The sequence below is a fragment of the Pristis pectinata genome, chromosome 37 (assembly GCF_009764475.1).
Source record: "Pristis pectinata isolate sPriPec2 chromosome 37, sPriPec2.1.pri, whole genome shotgun sequence".
Classification (NCBI taxonomy): domain Eukaryota; kingdom Metazoa; phylum Chordata; class Chondrichthyes; order Rhinopristiformes; family Pristidae; genus Pristis; species Pristis pectinata.
The window spans coordinates 11147992-11164955 of NC_067440.1; positions in this window are offsets into that span (position 1 = coordinate 11147992).

The following is a 16964-nucleotide window of genomic DNA, read 5'->3' on the forward strand; positions in this document are numbered from 1 at the left end:
CTCTTGGTATTGGTATTGGTTTATTATTGTCACTTGTACCAAGGTACAGTGAAAAACTTGTCTTACAAGCCGATCGTACGGGTCAATTCATTACACAGTACAGTTACATTGAGTTAGTACAGAATGCATTGAGGTAGTACAGGTAAAAACAATAACAGTACAGAGTAAAGTGTCACAGCTACAGAGAAAGTGCAGTGCAATAAGGTGCAAGGTCACAACAAGGTAGATCGTGAGATCAGAGTCCATCTCATTGTATAAGGGAACTCTTCTCATTACTACCACCGGGGAGGAGGTACAGGAGCCTGAAGACCCACACTCAACGATTCAGGAACAGCTTCTTCCCCTCCGCCATCAGATTTCTGAATGGTCCATGAACCCATGAACACCACCTCAATATTTTGTTTTTTTTGCATTTGAAATTAGTGATAACAAATCTGACTCTTGATTTGCCTGCATTTGGACCACATCCCTCCCAACCTTTTCTATCCATGTCCCCATCCAAATGTATTTTAAACGTTGTAAGTGTACCTGCCTCAACCTCTGGCAGCTCGTTCCATACACCCACCACCCTCTGTGTGAAAAACGTCCCCTTGAAGTCTTTTCCCTCTCACCTCCTATGCAAGACCTGTGCCGTCTAGTTTTAGACTCTCCTACCCTGGGGTAAAGGCTGTGACCATCCACCCTATCTATGACCCTCAGCCTCCTTCGCACCAGGGAAAATGGTCCCAGCCTTCCATTCCACTGCAGACTTTGACTCCTACCCTTTCTGAGTGGGCATTGTCGAGAAGGCCAGCAATTATCGCCAATCCCTAAATGTCCCTTCAGAAAGTGGTCTTCTTGAATTGCCTTAGCGTACATGGTGAAGGTGCTCCCATGGTGCTGTTGGGGATGAAGTTCCGGGGTTTGGGCCCAGTGACAGTGAAGGAACGGCGAGATATTTCCAAGTGGGGACGGTGTGTGACCTGGAGGGGAACCTGCAGGTGGTGGCGCTCCCCTGCAACCCCCCGCTGCCCTCGTCCTTCCTGGTGGGGAGGGACAGCGGGTTCGGGAGGTGGTGTCGGAGTAGCCTGGGCGAGTAACGGCGGTGCGTTCTGTGGACGGTGCGCTGTGGTGGAGGGAGGGGGTGTTTAGGGGGGTGGACGGGGTACCGATCGAGCGGGCTGCTCTGCCCTGGGAAGGTGTCAAACTAGTCTACCAGGTAGTGCCTTTACACCACCCCTACAACATCGTGCTGTGTAAAAACATTTCCCCTCTCTTTATATTTTGCTATCTTAAATCCATGTCTTCTGGTCAATAACCTTCTTGTTGTTGGGAGCTGCCTCTTCACAGACCCTCATAATCTTGAATACTTTTACTAAATTTCCAGGTGCAGAGGAGGTTCACCAGGATGCTGCCTGGATTAGAGAACATGAGCTATAAGGAGAGGTTGGACAAACTCGAGTTGTTTTCTCTGGAATGTCGGAGGCTGAGGAGAGACCTGAAAGAGGTTCATAAAATGATGAGAGGCACAGATAGGGTAAACAGAATTGTTTTCCCAGGATAGAAATGTTGAATACTCGAGAGGATAGCTTGAAGGTGAGAGGGGGGGTGGAAAGTTTAAAGGAGATGCGTGGGGCAAGTTTTTTTACACAGAGAGTGGTGGGTGCCTGGAACGGGCTGCCAGGGCTGGTGGTGGAGGCAGATACGATAGTGGGGTTTAAGAGGCTGTTAGACAGACACATGAATATGCAGGGAAATGGAGGGTTAGGGATTACGTGCAGGCAGAAGGGATTTAGTTTAATTCGGCCTCATGTTCGGCACAGACATTGTGTGCCGAAGGGCCTGTTCCTGAGCTGTACTGATGTTCTATATACCTCATAACTTTCCAACGCTTCTGACACATTGTCAAGGTGACTTGCTACATGCATATTGGCTGTGCTGTGTCTTGCATTGCAATGGTGGCTTTGTTGCCTTTGGAGATTACGACAGGTGGTAGAGGGGTAAAAGATTGAATTGTCCTACTTTAAGCACATTGAATTCTCCCACTTTAAATAATCCTCATCCCCCTTCCCCACATCACTCCTTCTTCCCTTCTTCCCTTTCCTAGCCTCTTTTTTACAACCTCTTTTTTCCCTCTCCTTACCTGTGACCCATCCCCTGGTGGGTCTGCTCTCCCCTCCTCCCCTGCACCTGCCCATCACCATCTCTTACCTGCATCTACCTATCCCCACCCTGTGCCCACCCCGCCTCCCCTCTTTTATCCACCTATCACTGCTCTTGCTTTTCCCTCCTATATATCGGGCTTCCCCTTTTCCTCTCTTCAGTCCTGAAGAAGGGTCCCCACCCGAAACGTTGACCGCCTGCTTTTCTCCACGGATGCTGCCCGGCCTGCTGAGTTCCTCCAGCATCATCGTGTTTTTCATCTAGATTCCAGCATCTGCAGTCCTTTGTTTCTGTGAAAGATTATCCCCCATCTTTGGTTAATTGTAACTGAGCAGCAAGAGGTTAATATCTCCTCGTTATTATGAACACTTGCTCAATACATGACCATATTTTCTTTGCCTGGTCCCAACCTTTGAAACTGCAGAGCTTCAGATGATTACATGTCGTTAGCAAGATATATTGCCAACGTTTTTTTGTAAATGTCAGCAAGCTATTAATACATTTTATACAAGTAATGCTAATTCCCTGGTAGCTTAGGGATGGAACTTCATCATGGATACATAGAACATAGAACATTACAGCACAGTACAGGCCCTTTGGCCCACAATGTTGTGCCGACATTTTATCCTGCTCTAAGATCTGTCTAACCCTTCCCTCCCACATAACCCTCCATTTCTCTATCATGCATGTGTCTCTTAAATGTCCCTAATGTATCTGTCCCCGCAACCTCTGCTGGCAGTGCGTTCCACACACCCACCACTCTCTGTGTAAAAGACCTACTCCTGACGTCCCCCTTATACCTTCCTCCAATCACCTTAAAATTATGTCCCCTCGTGTTAGCCATTTTTGCCCTGGGAAAGTCTCTGACTGTCCACTCGATCTATGCCTCTTATCATCTTGTACACCCCTATCAAGTCACCTCTCATCCTCCTCCTCTCCAGAGAGAAAAGCCCCAGCTCACTCAACGTATCCTCATAAGACATGCTCTCCAATCCAGGCAGCATCCTGGTAAATCTCCTCTGCACCCTCTCTAAAGCTTCCACATCCTTCCTTTAATGAGGCAACCAGAACTGAACACAATACTCCGTGTGGTCTAACCAGAGTTCTATAGAGCTGCAACATCACCCTGCGGCTCTTGAACTCAATACCCCGACTAATGAAGGCCAACACTCCATACACCTTCTTAACAATCCTATCGACCTGTGTGGCAATCTTGAGGGATCTATGGACGTGGATCCCAAGATCCCTCTGTTCCTCCGCACAGCTAAGAATCCTGCCATTAACCTTGTATTCTGCCTTCAAATTCGATCTCCTGAAGTGTATCACTTCACAATTTTCCGGGTTGAACTCCATCTGCCACTTCTCAGCCCAGCTCTGCATTCTAGCAATGTCCTGTTGTAATCTACAGCAACCTTCTACACTATCCACAACACCACCAACCTTTGTATCATCAGCAAACTTACGAACCCCCACTTCCACATCCTCATCCAAGACATTTATAAAAATCACAAAGAGCAGGGGTCCCAGAACAGATCCCTGCAGAACCCTACTGCTCACTGACTCCAGGCAGGATACGTTCCATCTACCACCACCCTCTGTCTTCTATGGGTGAGCCAATTCTGAATCCACACAGCCAGGTTTCCCTGGATCCCATGCCTTCTGACTTTCTGAATGAGCCTTCCATGAAGAACCTTGTCAAACACCTTACTAAAATCCATGTACACCACACCCACTGCTCTACCTTCATCAATGTGCTTTGTCACATCCTCAAAGAATTCAATCAGGCTCGTGAGGCACGACCTGCCCGTCACAAAGCTATGCTGACTGTCCCTAATCAGTCTATGCTTCTCCAAATGCCCATAAATCCTGGCTCTAACAATCTTCTCCAGTAATTTGCCTGCCACTGAAGTAAGACTCACTGGTCTGTAATTCCCAGGGTTATCCCAGCTCCCTTTCTTAAACAAAGGAACAACATTTGCCACCCTCCAGTCATCTAGCACTACTCCTGTGGCTGGTGATGATGCAAAGGTCGATGCCAAAGGTGCAGCAATCTCTTCCCTCGCTTCCTGTAATAACCTTGGATATATCCTGTCCGGCCCCGGTGACTTATCTATCCTAATGTTTTTCAAAAGTTTGAACACACCCTCTTTCCTCACATCGACATGCCCATAGCATATCAGCCTGTCGTACACAATACTCACAAACGTCAAGGTCTCTCTCCCTGGTGAATACTGAAGCAAAGTATTCATTAAGGACCTCCCCTACCTCTTCCGACTCCAGGCACGCTTCCACTTTTATCCCTGATCGGTCCTACCCTCACTCTAGTCATCCTCCTATTCTCCACATATGTGTAGAACGCCTTGGGGTTTTTCTTAATCCTACTTGCCAAGGCCTTCTTATGCCCCCTTCAAGCTCTCCTAAGTACATTTTTAAGCTCCCTCTTGGCTACCTTGTAACTCTCCAGAGCCTGGTCTGATCCATACTTTCTAAACCTCACTTAAGCTTCTTTCTTCCTCTTGACAAGATGTTCTATGTCTCTTGTCAACCACCGTTCCTTCACTCTACCATCCTTGCCCTGCCTCAATGGGACAAACCTGTCCAGAAGCCCATGCAAGTACTCCCTAAACAACCTACACATTTCCACTGTGCACTTCCCCAAGAATATCTGTTCCCAATTTACGCTCCCAAGTTCCTGCCTAATAGCATCATAATTCCCCCTCCCCCAGTTAAATACTTCCCCATATCGTCTGCTCCTATCCCTCTCCAAGGCTATGGTAAAGGTCAAGGAGTTATGGTCACTGTCTCCAATATGCTCTCCCACCGAGAGATCTGACGCCTGATCAGGCTCATTGCCGAGTACCAGGTCCAGAATGACCTCTCATCCAGTCGGTCTGTCCACATACTGTGTCAGGAATCCTTCCTGGACACACCTAACAAACTCTGCCCCATCTATCCCCTTTACACTAAGGAGATGCCAATCAATATTATGGAAGCTGAAATCACCCATGAGAACAACTCTGTTATTTCTGCACCTCTCCAAGATCTGCCTCCCGATCTGCTCCTCAGTGTCTCTGCTGCTATTGGGGGGGGGGGGGGGTTCTGTAGAATACTCCCAATAGAGTGATTGCTCCCTTCCGAGTTCCACCCACACTGACTCAGCAGATGAACCCTCCAAGAATGTCCTCCCTTTCTGCGGCTGTGACACAGTCCCTGATGAGCAAAGCCACTCCCCCACCTCTAACTCCATCCCTGTCCCTTTTGAAACATCTGAACCCTGGAATATCCAGCAGCCATTCCTGCCCTTGTGACAGCCAAGTCTCTGTAATGGCCACCACGTCATGGTTCCGTGTACTTACCCATGCTCTAGGTTCATCAGTCTTGTTCCTGATACTTTTCATATCAGACACACTTCAGCCCATCCAACTGACTGCAACTTTGTCCTTTCAACTGCCTCACAGCCTTTCTACACTCTGCATCCATTTGTACACTAAATGTACCAAGCTCTGACCTATCACTCTGGTTCCCATCCCCCTGCCGAACTAGTTTAGATCCTCCCCAACAGTTCTAGCGAACCTGCCCACAAGAATATTGGTCCCCCTCCAGTTCAGGTGTAACCTGTCCCTTTTGTACAGGTTGTACCTTCCCCAGAAGAGATCCCAATGATCCACAGATCTGAAACCCTGCCCCCTGCACCAACTCCTCAGCCACACATTCATCTGCCAAATCAACCTATCCTTACCCTCACTGGCCCATGGCAGCCAGTTCACAACAGCTTCTGAGATAAGTGCTGTTAAAAATTCAGATGTTTTGTTTGCAGGAGGATGCATCTCTCTTGAAGTTCACACTGACGAAACGATAAGATAAGATTTCTCTGTTAGTCATATGTATGTCAAAACACACAGTGAAATGCTTCTTTTTGCGTCGAGTGTTCTGGGGGCAGCCCACAAGTGTCGCCACGCTTCCGGCGCCAACATAGCACGCCCACGACTTCCTAACCCGTATGTCTTTGGAATGTGGGAGGAAACCGGAGCACCCGGAGGAAACCCACACAGACACACGGGGAGAACGTACAGACTCCTTACAGACAGCGGCCAGAATTGAACCCGGGTCACTTGCGCTGTAATAGCGTTGTGCTGACCGCTACACTACCGTGCCTGTTGCAAACAGTTGCAGACAACAGGATGTGTATAACACGGAGAGATAAGACATGCCTTGGTTCACTGTACAGTGTACTGTTAAACTCCAGTAATCCAGGGTGCTCAGGACACTAGTGGTGATAGACCAGCAGACTTTCCACTCTTACTTATAGCACAACACGGATCTTTTTAGATGTAACGCAGTATTAAATAATACATTTTCCAACAAAACCAGTAAGTTTAAAGGGAGTGGGAAATGGGGTCCTGATCAGTTTAAAGAGAGCTCATCAGACATTCCTCATATGTTAACCCTTTCATTCCCGGGATCATTCTTGTGAGTGGACCCTCTCCAGGGTCAACACATCTTCCCTTAGATACGGGGCCCAAGATTGCTCACAATATTCCAAATAAGTTCGGGTTCTTCAACAGGAAGTAAACGGCGGTTAAGGGAAAGGCCAGCAGGTGTAGGAATGGGGAAGTCTCTTCTGATAATACAAATAAATGATGATCAGTTAGCGCGACGGGTTCGATTCCCGTCGCTGTCTGTAAGGAGTTTGTGCGTTCTCCCGTGCCTGCGTGGGTTTCCTCCAGGTGCTCCGGTTTCCTCCCACATTCTAAAGACGTACGAGTAGGTTAATTTGGGGGTTTAAAATGGGCGGCGCAGACTCGTTGGGCCGGAAGGGCCTGTTACCACGCTGTAAATAAAATCTAAAAAAAATTAACAGTTGGATAAAGCTCCTATGAACGTGTACTTAGATCTTTAGTCACAAAGATCATTCCTCCGAGATTTCTACATTGAATCCCAGAGTAGTTACAGCATAGTTGGAGGCTATTTGGCCCATAAACTAGCTGCCTGCTCACTGTCCCACCCAACCCCCAATCCCAGTTCTCTGGAGCCTCACACATATTCTCCACCATATACAGAAAGTCCCTGGATTACCAATGAGTTCCATTTTTGAGTCTGTTTGTAATTCGAATTTGTATGTAAGTCGGAACAGTTACTGTTTAGGTAGAAAAGAAAATAATTAAGGGTTAACACTTACTCTCGTTCCAATTGATGTCTTGCATACCGGAAGGAGCCTTAATTAACAATTATTCTCCCTCGGGCCGACGAACCGCTTAAAACGCGCAGTGTTTTGAGCGTCGCGCAAAGTAGTCTGCCCGTTCGTTGGTACGAACCATTGTGTGTAACTCGATTTTTTTAAATAATAGGCTTTACAGAGGTCGGTTCGTAAGTCGGGTGTTTGTAACCCGGGGACTTCCTGTATTTATCCAGTTTCCTTTCAAGATCCATGGTGGAACCTTCATATTCCAACCACAAAATAGTTTTCCTCCTATCACTGGTAAATCTCTTCCCCTTTACGTCATATCTGTGACCTCTAGTTGTTCAGTCTCTCATTGTTCAGACCCCTTGTCACCATGTACCTAAACCAAACCTTGCCTCAACCTGATATGGAGGATCCAATGCACAGGATCGCAAGAGGGTTGTAGACTCAGCCAGCTCCATCATGGCCACAACCCTCCCCGCCATCGGGGATATCCTCAAGAGATGGTGCCCCAAGAAGGCAGCATCCATCACTGAGGACCCTCACCACCCAGGGCATGCCCTCTTCTCATTACTACCATCGGGGAGGAGGTACAGGAGCCTGAAGACCCACACTCAACGATTCAGGAACAGCTTCTTCCCCTCCGCCATCAGGTTTCTGAACCCGTGAACACCACTTGCTATTCATTTTTTTGCACTATTTATTTATTTTTGTAACTTATAGTAATTTGCACTGCACTGCCCTAGTGGGTTTATAAGGAAACAGGGGCCCAGTGAGTTCAAAAGGAGCAGGAAATCATCAGTCAGGTCATCAAGTTTAGGAGTAGGGACATTATGTTGCAGTTATATAAGTCGTTGGTGAGGCCGCTGTTGGAGTACTGTGTACAGTTTTGGTCACCTTGTAATTGGAAAGACATCATTAAGCTGGAGAGGGTGCAGAAGAGATTTACGAGGGTGCTGCCTGGACTAGAGGACCTGAGTTATCAGGAAAGGTTGGCCACGCTGGATCACGATGGCCACGGGCAGGCACGGTAGTGTAGTGGTTAGCGTCACGCTATTACAGCGCCAGCGACCCAGGTTCAATTCCCGCCGCTGTCTGTAAGGAGTCTGTACGTTCTCCCCGTGTGTCTGCGTGGGTTTCCTCCGGGTGCTCCGGTTTCCTCCCACGTTCCAAAGACGTACGGGTTAGGAAGTTGTGGGCATGCCATGTTGGCACCGGAAGCGTGGCGACACTTGCAGGCTGCCCCCAGAACACGCTACGCAAAAGATGCATTTCACTGTGGGTTTCGATGTACATGTGACTAATAAAGATATCTTATCTTATATTATCTTATCTTTATTCCCTGGAGCGCAGGAGAATGAGGGGTGACCTCATAGAAGTTTATAAAATCATGAGAGGCATGGATAAAGTGGATGGTCATGGGCTTTTTCTCAGGGCTGGGGACTTTGAAACTAGAGGGCACACATACAAGATAAGAGGCGAGAGATTTAAAAGAGACCTCTTTACACAGAGGGTGATGATTACCTGGAACGAGCTGCCAGAGGAAGTGGTCGAGGTGGGTACAATTGCAACATTTAAGGGGCATTTGGATAGAGACATGGAGGGGAGGGGCTTGGAGGGTTATGGGCCGAACTCGGGCAACTGGCCCTTGCACAGACCAGTTGGGCAGAAGGGCCTGTTTCCGTGCTGTATGACTCTAAAGAAATGGGGCCCTGATGGGCTTAAAAGGAGCAGTAAGTGAGGCTCTGGTGGGTTTAAAAGGTGCGGGAAATGGGGCCCTGGTGGTTTAAGAGGAGTGGGAAACAGGGCCTCAGTGAGACTATATGGAGCAGGGAATGAGGCCTCTGTGTTTAAAAGGGAACAAGGGCTCAGTGAGTTTAAAAGAAGCTGGAACTGGGGCTCTGGTGAGTTTAAAAAGAAGGGAGACAGGGCTTCCAGTGTTTAAAAGGAAACAAGGTCCCTGTGATTAAAAGGAAACAGGCCCCCAGTGAGGAACACAGGTGGCAGGACCCCAGTCAGATTTTGATTAGGACATAGTGTAAGATAAATAACGCCCAGCAATTCCCTTCACGTTCAGAGCAGAGAAAATGGTGGACAGGTCCGGCATAACGTCATCGGCTTACGGATACAATGAGTGAGCCAGGTGCAGTCTACCAGAATTCCGAATCACCCCGAGATTTCAGGGAATGTGGCCCAAGTTCAGAGTCCATCTCATTCTGATCGACACCCTATATCAAAGACTACTGTATGAAGAATTGTTCAGGCAAATTTCATATTTATTAAGTTGGCAGCTGACCCGGGGTTGTTCCAGGCACAAGCTGTCACCGGGACAACGATCGGAATTCCTTCCATCAATCCACACAGAATGGACTCTGACTGTTCAAACAAACTCACATAGAGTAGCGACTATCTCAGTGAGTCTCAGTGCGTCAGCCTCTGGTTACCGACTCACAGTGTAGTAAAGGTCCCAGATTTACTCCACGGTGCCTTATGACAGAGGATCGATTTGGCCCATTGAGTCTTTGCCGGGCTAGCACAGGGCAATCCCATTCCCCTGCTAATATTCCCTGAAACCCATTCTCCCCACATTCCTGTCAACTCCCCCCAGATTCTACCCCTCACCCACACACTAGGTGGGCAGTTCACAGCGGTCAATTAACCCACCGACCCCACACGTTGTTGGGATGTGGGAGGGAACCCATGCGGTCACAGGGAGAACGTGCAAACTCTGCACACACACGCACACACACACACACACACACACACACACAAGCACACACTCACACTGACACACACTCAGACAGACACAAACACACACACACACTCACACAGACACACACTGACACAGACACAGACACACACTGACACACACACTGACACACTCACCCACTCACACACACTCACACAGAGCGCTGGAGGTCAGGATCAAACCCGGGTCTCTGGAGCTGTGAGGCAGTGGTTCTACCCACCAGGCACATGTTTCGTTAATAAAAATCTCTCAGTCTCACATTTAAGATTAACCATTGTCTCTGGCCCTAGTTTCACACCAAGCCCTCGAATCCTGGACACCCCAGATCAATAGGAGCACCTTCACTTCAACAGCCCTGTCACTATTATCCAAATCACACTGGAACTTCAGGGAATGCTACCCAAGTCCATCTCATTCTGATCGACACCCCACTCTGTTTATATCAAAGACTACTGTATGAAGAATTGTTCAGACAAATTCCATATTTATTAAGTTGGCAGCTGACCCGGGGTTGTTCCAGGCACAAGCTGTCACCGGGACAACGATCGGAATTCCTTCCATCAATCCACACAGAATAGACTCTGACTGTTCAAACAAACTCACATAGAGTAGCGACTATCTCAGTGAGTCTCAGTGCGTCAGCCTCTGGTTACCGACTCACAGTGTAGTGAAGGTCCCAGATTTACTCCACGGTGCCTTACAACAGAGGATCGATTTGGCCCATTGAGTCTTTGCCGGGCTAGCACAGGGCAATCCCATTCCCCTGCTAATATTCCCTGAAACCCATTCTCCCCACATTCCCGTCAACTCCCCCCAGATTCTACCCCTCACCCACACACAGCGGCCAGTTAACCCACCGACCCCGCACGTCGTTGGGATGTGGGAGGGAACTGGAGCTCCCCGGGGAGGGGTAAGACCGTGACCAGTGCCTGTTACACAGGAGCATTCCCGGGAATGGTGCGCCGAACCGAGAAGGTGGGAAAACCTTCCATGCAGCTCCGTGAACAACTGGAACTTCTGGGCGAAGACCAGAGACACAGACTAAGACCTGGAGAAAGAGAAAACAGGAAGAAAATCCAGCTGAGATGGAAATCTTGGTCGGCATGGACCAGTTGGGCCGAAGGGCCTGTTTCCGTAGTGTAGGATTCTTATGACTCTGAAAGATTTGCCAACGAGAGCCAGCAAGTAGGAGCAGGAGTTGGCCATTGAGCCTGCTCCACCATTCAACAAGGTGTTGGCTGACTGGTGTCCACTTCCCCCAACTCCCAAAGAAGTAGATCCACCTCCTTCTTGAATATATTTAATGATGTGGCCTTCACTGTCTTCCGCGGTGTAGAATTTCACAGGAGAAGGGTCCCAAGAGAGTGTTAAAAAACTTGTGACCGCACTCTCTCTGCAACTCTCACACTATCTTCTGCATTCTGTTATTGTGTTATCTTTTTACTACCTCAATGTACTTACAAATGGCATAATCTGTCCAGATGACACAGAAAACAAAGCTTTTGAGGGAAAGGTTGTTGTCATGACGGCATGTCACTAAGCTCTCGATCTCCTTCCTGTACCCCGACTCATCGCTGTTTGAGATACGGCCTACAACGGTGGTATCTGCAAACTCGTAGATGGAGTTAGAGGAGAATCTGGCCACGCAGTCACGAGTGCATAGGGAGTAGAGTAGAGGGCTGAGGACGCAGCCTTGTGGGGCACCAGCGTTGAGAATAATCGTGCCGGAGGTATTGCTGCCTATCCTCACTGATTGCGGACTGTTGGTCAGAAAGTCAAGTATCCAGTTACAGAGGGAGGTGTTGAGTCCCAGGTCTTGGAGTTTGGTGATGAGTTTGCTTGGAATTATAGTATTGAAGGCAGAGCTGTAGCCAATAAACAGTAGTCTAACGTAGGTACAGGTACAATGAAAAACTTGCTTGCAGCAGCATCACAGGCATGTAGGTACAGACCACACACACAATATAAATTATACGTAAATTGTACATAATAAGTTGTACCTGCACTGCACTTCCTCTGTAACTGTAACACTTCATTCTGCATTCTGTTATTGTTTTACCCTGTACTACCTCAAAGTACTGTGTAATGAACTGATCCTGGGTCATTCTCTCTTCTCTCCTCTCCCAATGGGTAGAAGATACAGGAGCCTGAGGGCACGTACCACCAGGCTCAAGGACAGCTTCTACCCCACGGTGATAAGACTATTGAACAGTTCCCTTATACAATGAATGGACTCTGACGTCATGATCTACCTTGTTGTGACCTTGCACCTTATTGCACTGCACTTTCTCTGTAGCTGTGACACTTTACTCTGTACTGTTATTGTTTGTACCTGTACTACATCAATGCATTCTGTACTAACTCAATGTAACTGCACTGTGTAATGAATTGACCTGTACCATCAGTATGCAAGACAAGTTTTTCACTGTACCTCGGTACAAGTGACAACAATAAACCAATTACAAATGGGCCAAGAACTAGCAAATGGAATTCAATGGAGGAGGTAACTGCGAGGTTGTACCTTTGGTAGGATAGAGATATCGGCCATCCCTGTAAGTCACCAATGCCTCGACATCCATTTTATATAACATAGCAACCGCAGCCTTACACAGCTCTCCAAGTAACACACAAGGCACCTGAGGAACTCAACAGGTCAGGCAGCATCTATGGAGGGAGACGGACAGTCGACATCTTGGGTCAAGGCCCTCTCACCTGGACTGGGATTGTCGACTGTCTATTTCCCTCCATACATGCTGCCTGACCTAGAGAGTTCCTCCAGCTCCTTCTGTGTTGCTCCAGATTCCAGCATCTGCAGTCTATTATGTCTGCAGTTCTCCAAGCGTGGTCCATCCGAGGTTCAACACAGGGTTAGCATAACTTCCCTACTCTTGAACTCTCACGACCTTGCTAATGCATGACACCGCTGAAAGCAAGTCGTGTATCTGCGGTTCCTCTACCCTAACCTAGACTCTCAACTTCAAAACAAACAGTGACCTCAAAAATAAAATATTGCAGCGTTTTTCCCGTCTACACTTCCCGTTGCCTCGGGAAAGCAGCCAACATAAACAAGGACCTCTACCACCCCGGACATTCTCTCTTCTCCCCCCTCCCATCGGGCAGAAGATACAAAAGCCTGAAAGCACGTACCACCAGGCTCAAGGACAGCTTCTATCCCGCTGTTACCAGACTCTTGAACGGACCTCTTTCACGCTAAAAGATGAACTCTTGACCCTCCAATCTACTTCATCGTGGCCCTTGCACCTTATTGTCTGCCTGCACTGCACTTTCTCTGTAACTGTAACACTTTATTGTGCATTCTGTTTTTCTTTTTATTACATAGAACACTACAGCACAGTACAGGCCCTTTGGCCCACAATGTTGTGCCAACATTTTATCCTGCTCTAAGATCCATCTAACTCTTCCATCCCACATAGACGCATGAATGATAGAGAAATGGCTATCTAAGAGTCTTTTAAATGTCCCTAATGTATCTGCCCCCACAGCCTCTGCAGGCAGTGCGTTCCACACACCCGCCACTCTCTGTGTAAAAAGCCTACTCCTGACGTCCCCCTTATACCTTCCTCCAATCACCTTAAAATTACGTCCCCTCGTGTTAGCCATTGTCGCCCTGGGAAAAAGTCTCTGACTGTCCACTCGATCTATGCCTCTTATCATCTTGTACACCTCGATCAAGTCACCTCTCATCCTCCTCCTCTCCAAAGAGAAAAGCCCCAGCTCACTCAACCTATCCTCATAAGACATGCTCTCCAATCCAGGCAGCATCCTGATAAATCTCCTCTGCACCCTCTCTAAAGCTTCCACATCCTTCCTATAATGAGGTGACCAGAACTGAACACAATACTCCAAGTGTGGTCTGACCAGAGTTCTATAGAGCTGCAACATCACCTCACGGCTCTTGAACTCAATACCCCGACCAATGAAGGCCAACGCTCCATACGCCTTCTTAACAACCCTATCGACCTGCGTGGCAACCTTGAGGGATCTATGGACGTGGACCCCAAGATCCCTCTGTTCCTCCACATTGCTAAGAGTCCTGCCACTAACCTTGTATTCTGCCTTCAAATTCGATCTCCCGAGGTGTATCACTTCACACATATCCGGGTTTAACATCACACGTCACCTGTCAGCTCTTGCCTCGCCCTTCCCCCTCACCTCTCTATACTGGCCATCTCCCCTCTACTCTTCCAATCCAGGCGAAGGGTCTTGACTCGAAATGTCGACTGTCCATTTCCCTCCACAGATGCTGCCCGACCCGCTGAGTTCCTCCAGCAGCTCGTTTTTTTTGCTCCAGATTCCAGCATCTGCGGTCTCCGTGATGTATTTACATACGGAATGATCTGTCTGAATGGCACCCAGAACAAAAGCTTTTCACCGTATCTCAGTATATGTGATAATAAATCTCAGGAAGGTGACGCCCATCATCAGGGACCCCCACCATCTGGGCCGTGCCCTCTTCTCGATGCTGCCATCAGGCAGGAGGTACAGGAGCCTGAAGACCCACACCTCAAGGTTCGACAACAGCTTCTCCCCCACTGCCGTCAGGTCCTTGAACCCACCTGAAAAAACCCAACACTACTGTGGACAATATTTCTTTATCTGTCTCTCAACTTGCACTGGTGTTGATACGTTTAGTTTGCCATGTAAGATGTATAATTTACGTTAATTTAAATTATATTTGTAATGTACTGTGTTGCTGCTGCAAAAAGCTATTTTTCACGGCATTTGTACCCTGGCTGTGTGTGCACATGACAATGAACTTGAACTAATAAACCAATTCCAATTCCAATTTGAAATAAAGCAGAAAATGTTGGCGACTTTCAGCAGGGAAACAGAATTATCTGCTCCTCAGATGTAATCATCCCAGACATCTTCTCTTCTCCCCCCTCTCAAGGACAGCTTCTATCCCGCTGTTATAAGACTATTGAATGGTCCCCTAGTACAATAAGATGGACTCTTGACCTCACAATCTACCTTATCGTGGCCCTTGCACCTTATTGTCTGCCTGCACTGCACTTTCTCTGTAACAGTAACACTTTAGTCTGCATTCTGTTATTGCCTATCCCTTGGTACGGTAGTGTAGGGGCGGACATGGTAGTGTAGCAGTTAGCGTAACTCCATTACAGCGCCAGCGACCCGGGTTCACTTCTGGCCTCTGTCTGTAAGGAGTTTGTACGTTCTCCCTGTGACTGTGTGGGTTTCCTCCGGGTGCTCCGGTTTCCTCCCACATTCCAAAGACGTACGGGTTAGGAAGTTGTGGGCATGCTATGTTGGCGCCAGAAGCGTAGCAACACTTGCGGGCTGCCCCCAGAACTCTCTGCACAAAGATGCATTTCACTGTGGGTTTCGATGTACATGTGACTAATAAAAAAGTCTTATCTACTATCTCAATGTACTGATGTGACGAAATGATCTGTGTAGACGGCATGCAGAACAAAGTTTTTCACTGCACCTCTGTACATTTGACAATAATAAACCAATTTACCGGTTTACCAATTCAAATTTCTTAGGCTCTTCACTCTGCTCTGGGCCATCTGGACAACAGGAACACATACATCAGGCTGTTCACCTGCGACAACACAATCATCGTCTCCAAGCTTATCACCAAGCTTCAAGACCTGGGCCTCTGCACCTCCTTCTGCAACTGGATCCTCGACTTCCTCATCGACAAACCTCAGTCAGTGCGGATTGGTTACGACATCTCCTCCTCGCTGCCCATCAACACAGGTGCACCTCAAGGCTGCGTGCTTAGCCCCCTGCTCTACTCCATATACGCACACGACTGTGTGGCTAAGCACAGCTCCAATGCCATTTACAAATTCGCCGATGACACCACTGTTGTACTGTGTATAGGACAACACCAACCTGCACACCCCTAATCACTAGAGGTTAGCAACACTAGGTCCACTTTGCACTAAAATGGATTTTGTTTCTTTTTGTTTTAACTGTGTTCTTTCTTGTAAAAATTGTGTATAATTTATTTAATTTGAGATTTTCTTGTGAATGCTGCTTATCTGATGCTCTGTGCCTGTGATGCTGCTGCAAGTAAGTTTCTCGTTGCACCCGTGCACACACGGACTTGTGCAGATGTCTTGACTTTGACTTTGAGAGCTTCGTCTCATTTATTCTAATGGAAGGTCATCGACACCCACCCACCCGGGTCATTCTCTCTTCTCTCCTCTTCCATCAGGTAGAAGATACAGGAGCCTGAGGGCACGTACCACCAGACTTAAGGACAGTTTCTACCCCACTGTGATAAGACTATCGAACGGTTCCCTTCTACAATGAGATGGACTATGACCTCACGATCTACCTTGTTGTGACCTTGCACCTTATTGCACTGCACTTTCTCTGTAGCCGTGACACTTTACTCTGTACTGTTATTGTTTTTACCTGTACTACATCAATGCACTCTGTACTAACTCAATGTAACTGCACTGTGTAATGAATTGACCTGTACGATCGGTATGCAAGACAAGTTTTTCACTGTACCTCGGTACAAGTGACAATAATAAACCAATAATAATAAATGTTAACTCTTGTTTCTGTCTCCGCAGATGCTGCCTGACTTGCTAAGTGTTCTAGCACTTTTATTTCAGATATCCAGCATCTGCAGTATTTTGTCTCTGAGGTCACTTATTATGGAAGTTGTGGAGCTTAGGTGAGTGCAGACGAAGAGGGGAATCTCAGAATACAAGTGCACTAATCACCAAAAGCTGTGTCAGACGTAAGCAAGGCCGCGAGAACTGACCAGGAGGGAAGTTACGCTAAACTCGTTTCAAAACTTGGCTGGACCACAGAAGACTGTGTTCTGATCACCGTGTTATAAAATGAATGCGGAAGCAATGGACGAGGTGTACGGGGATGATACAA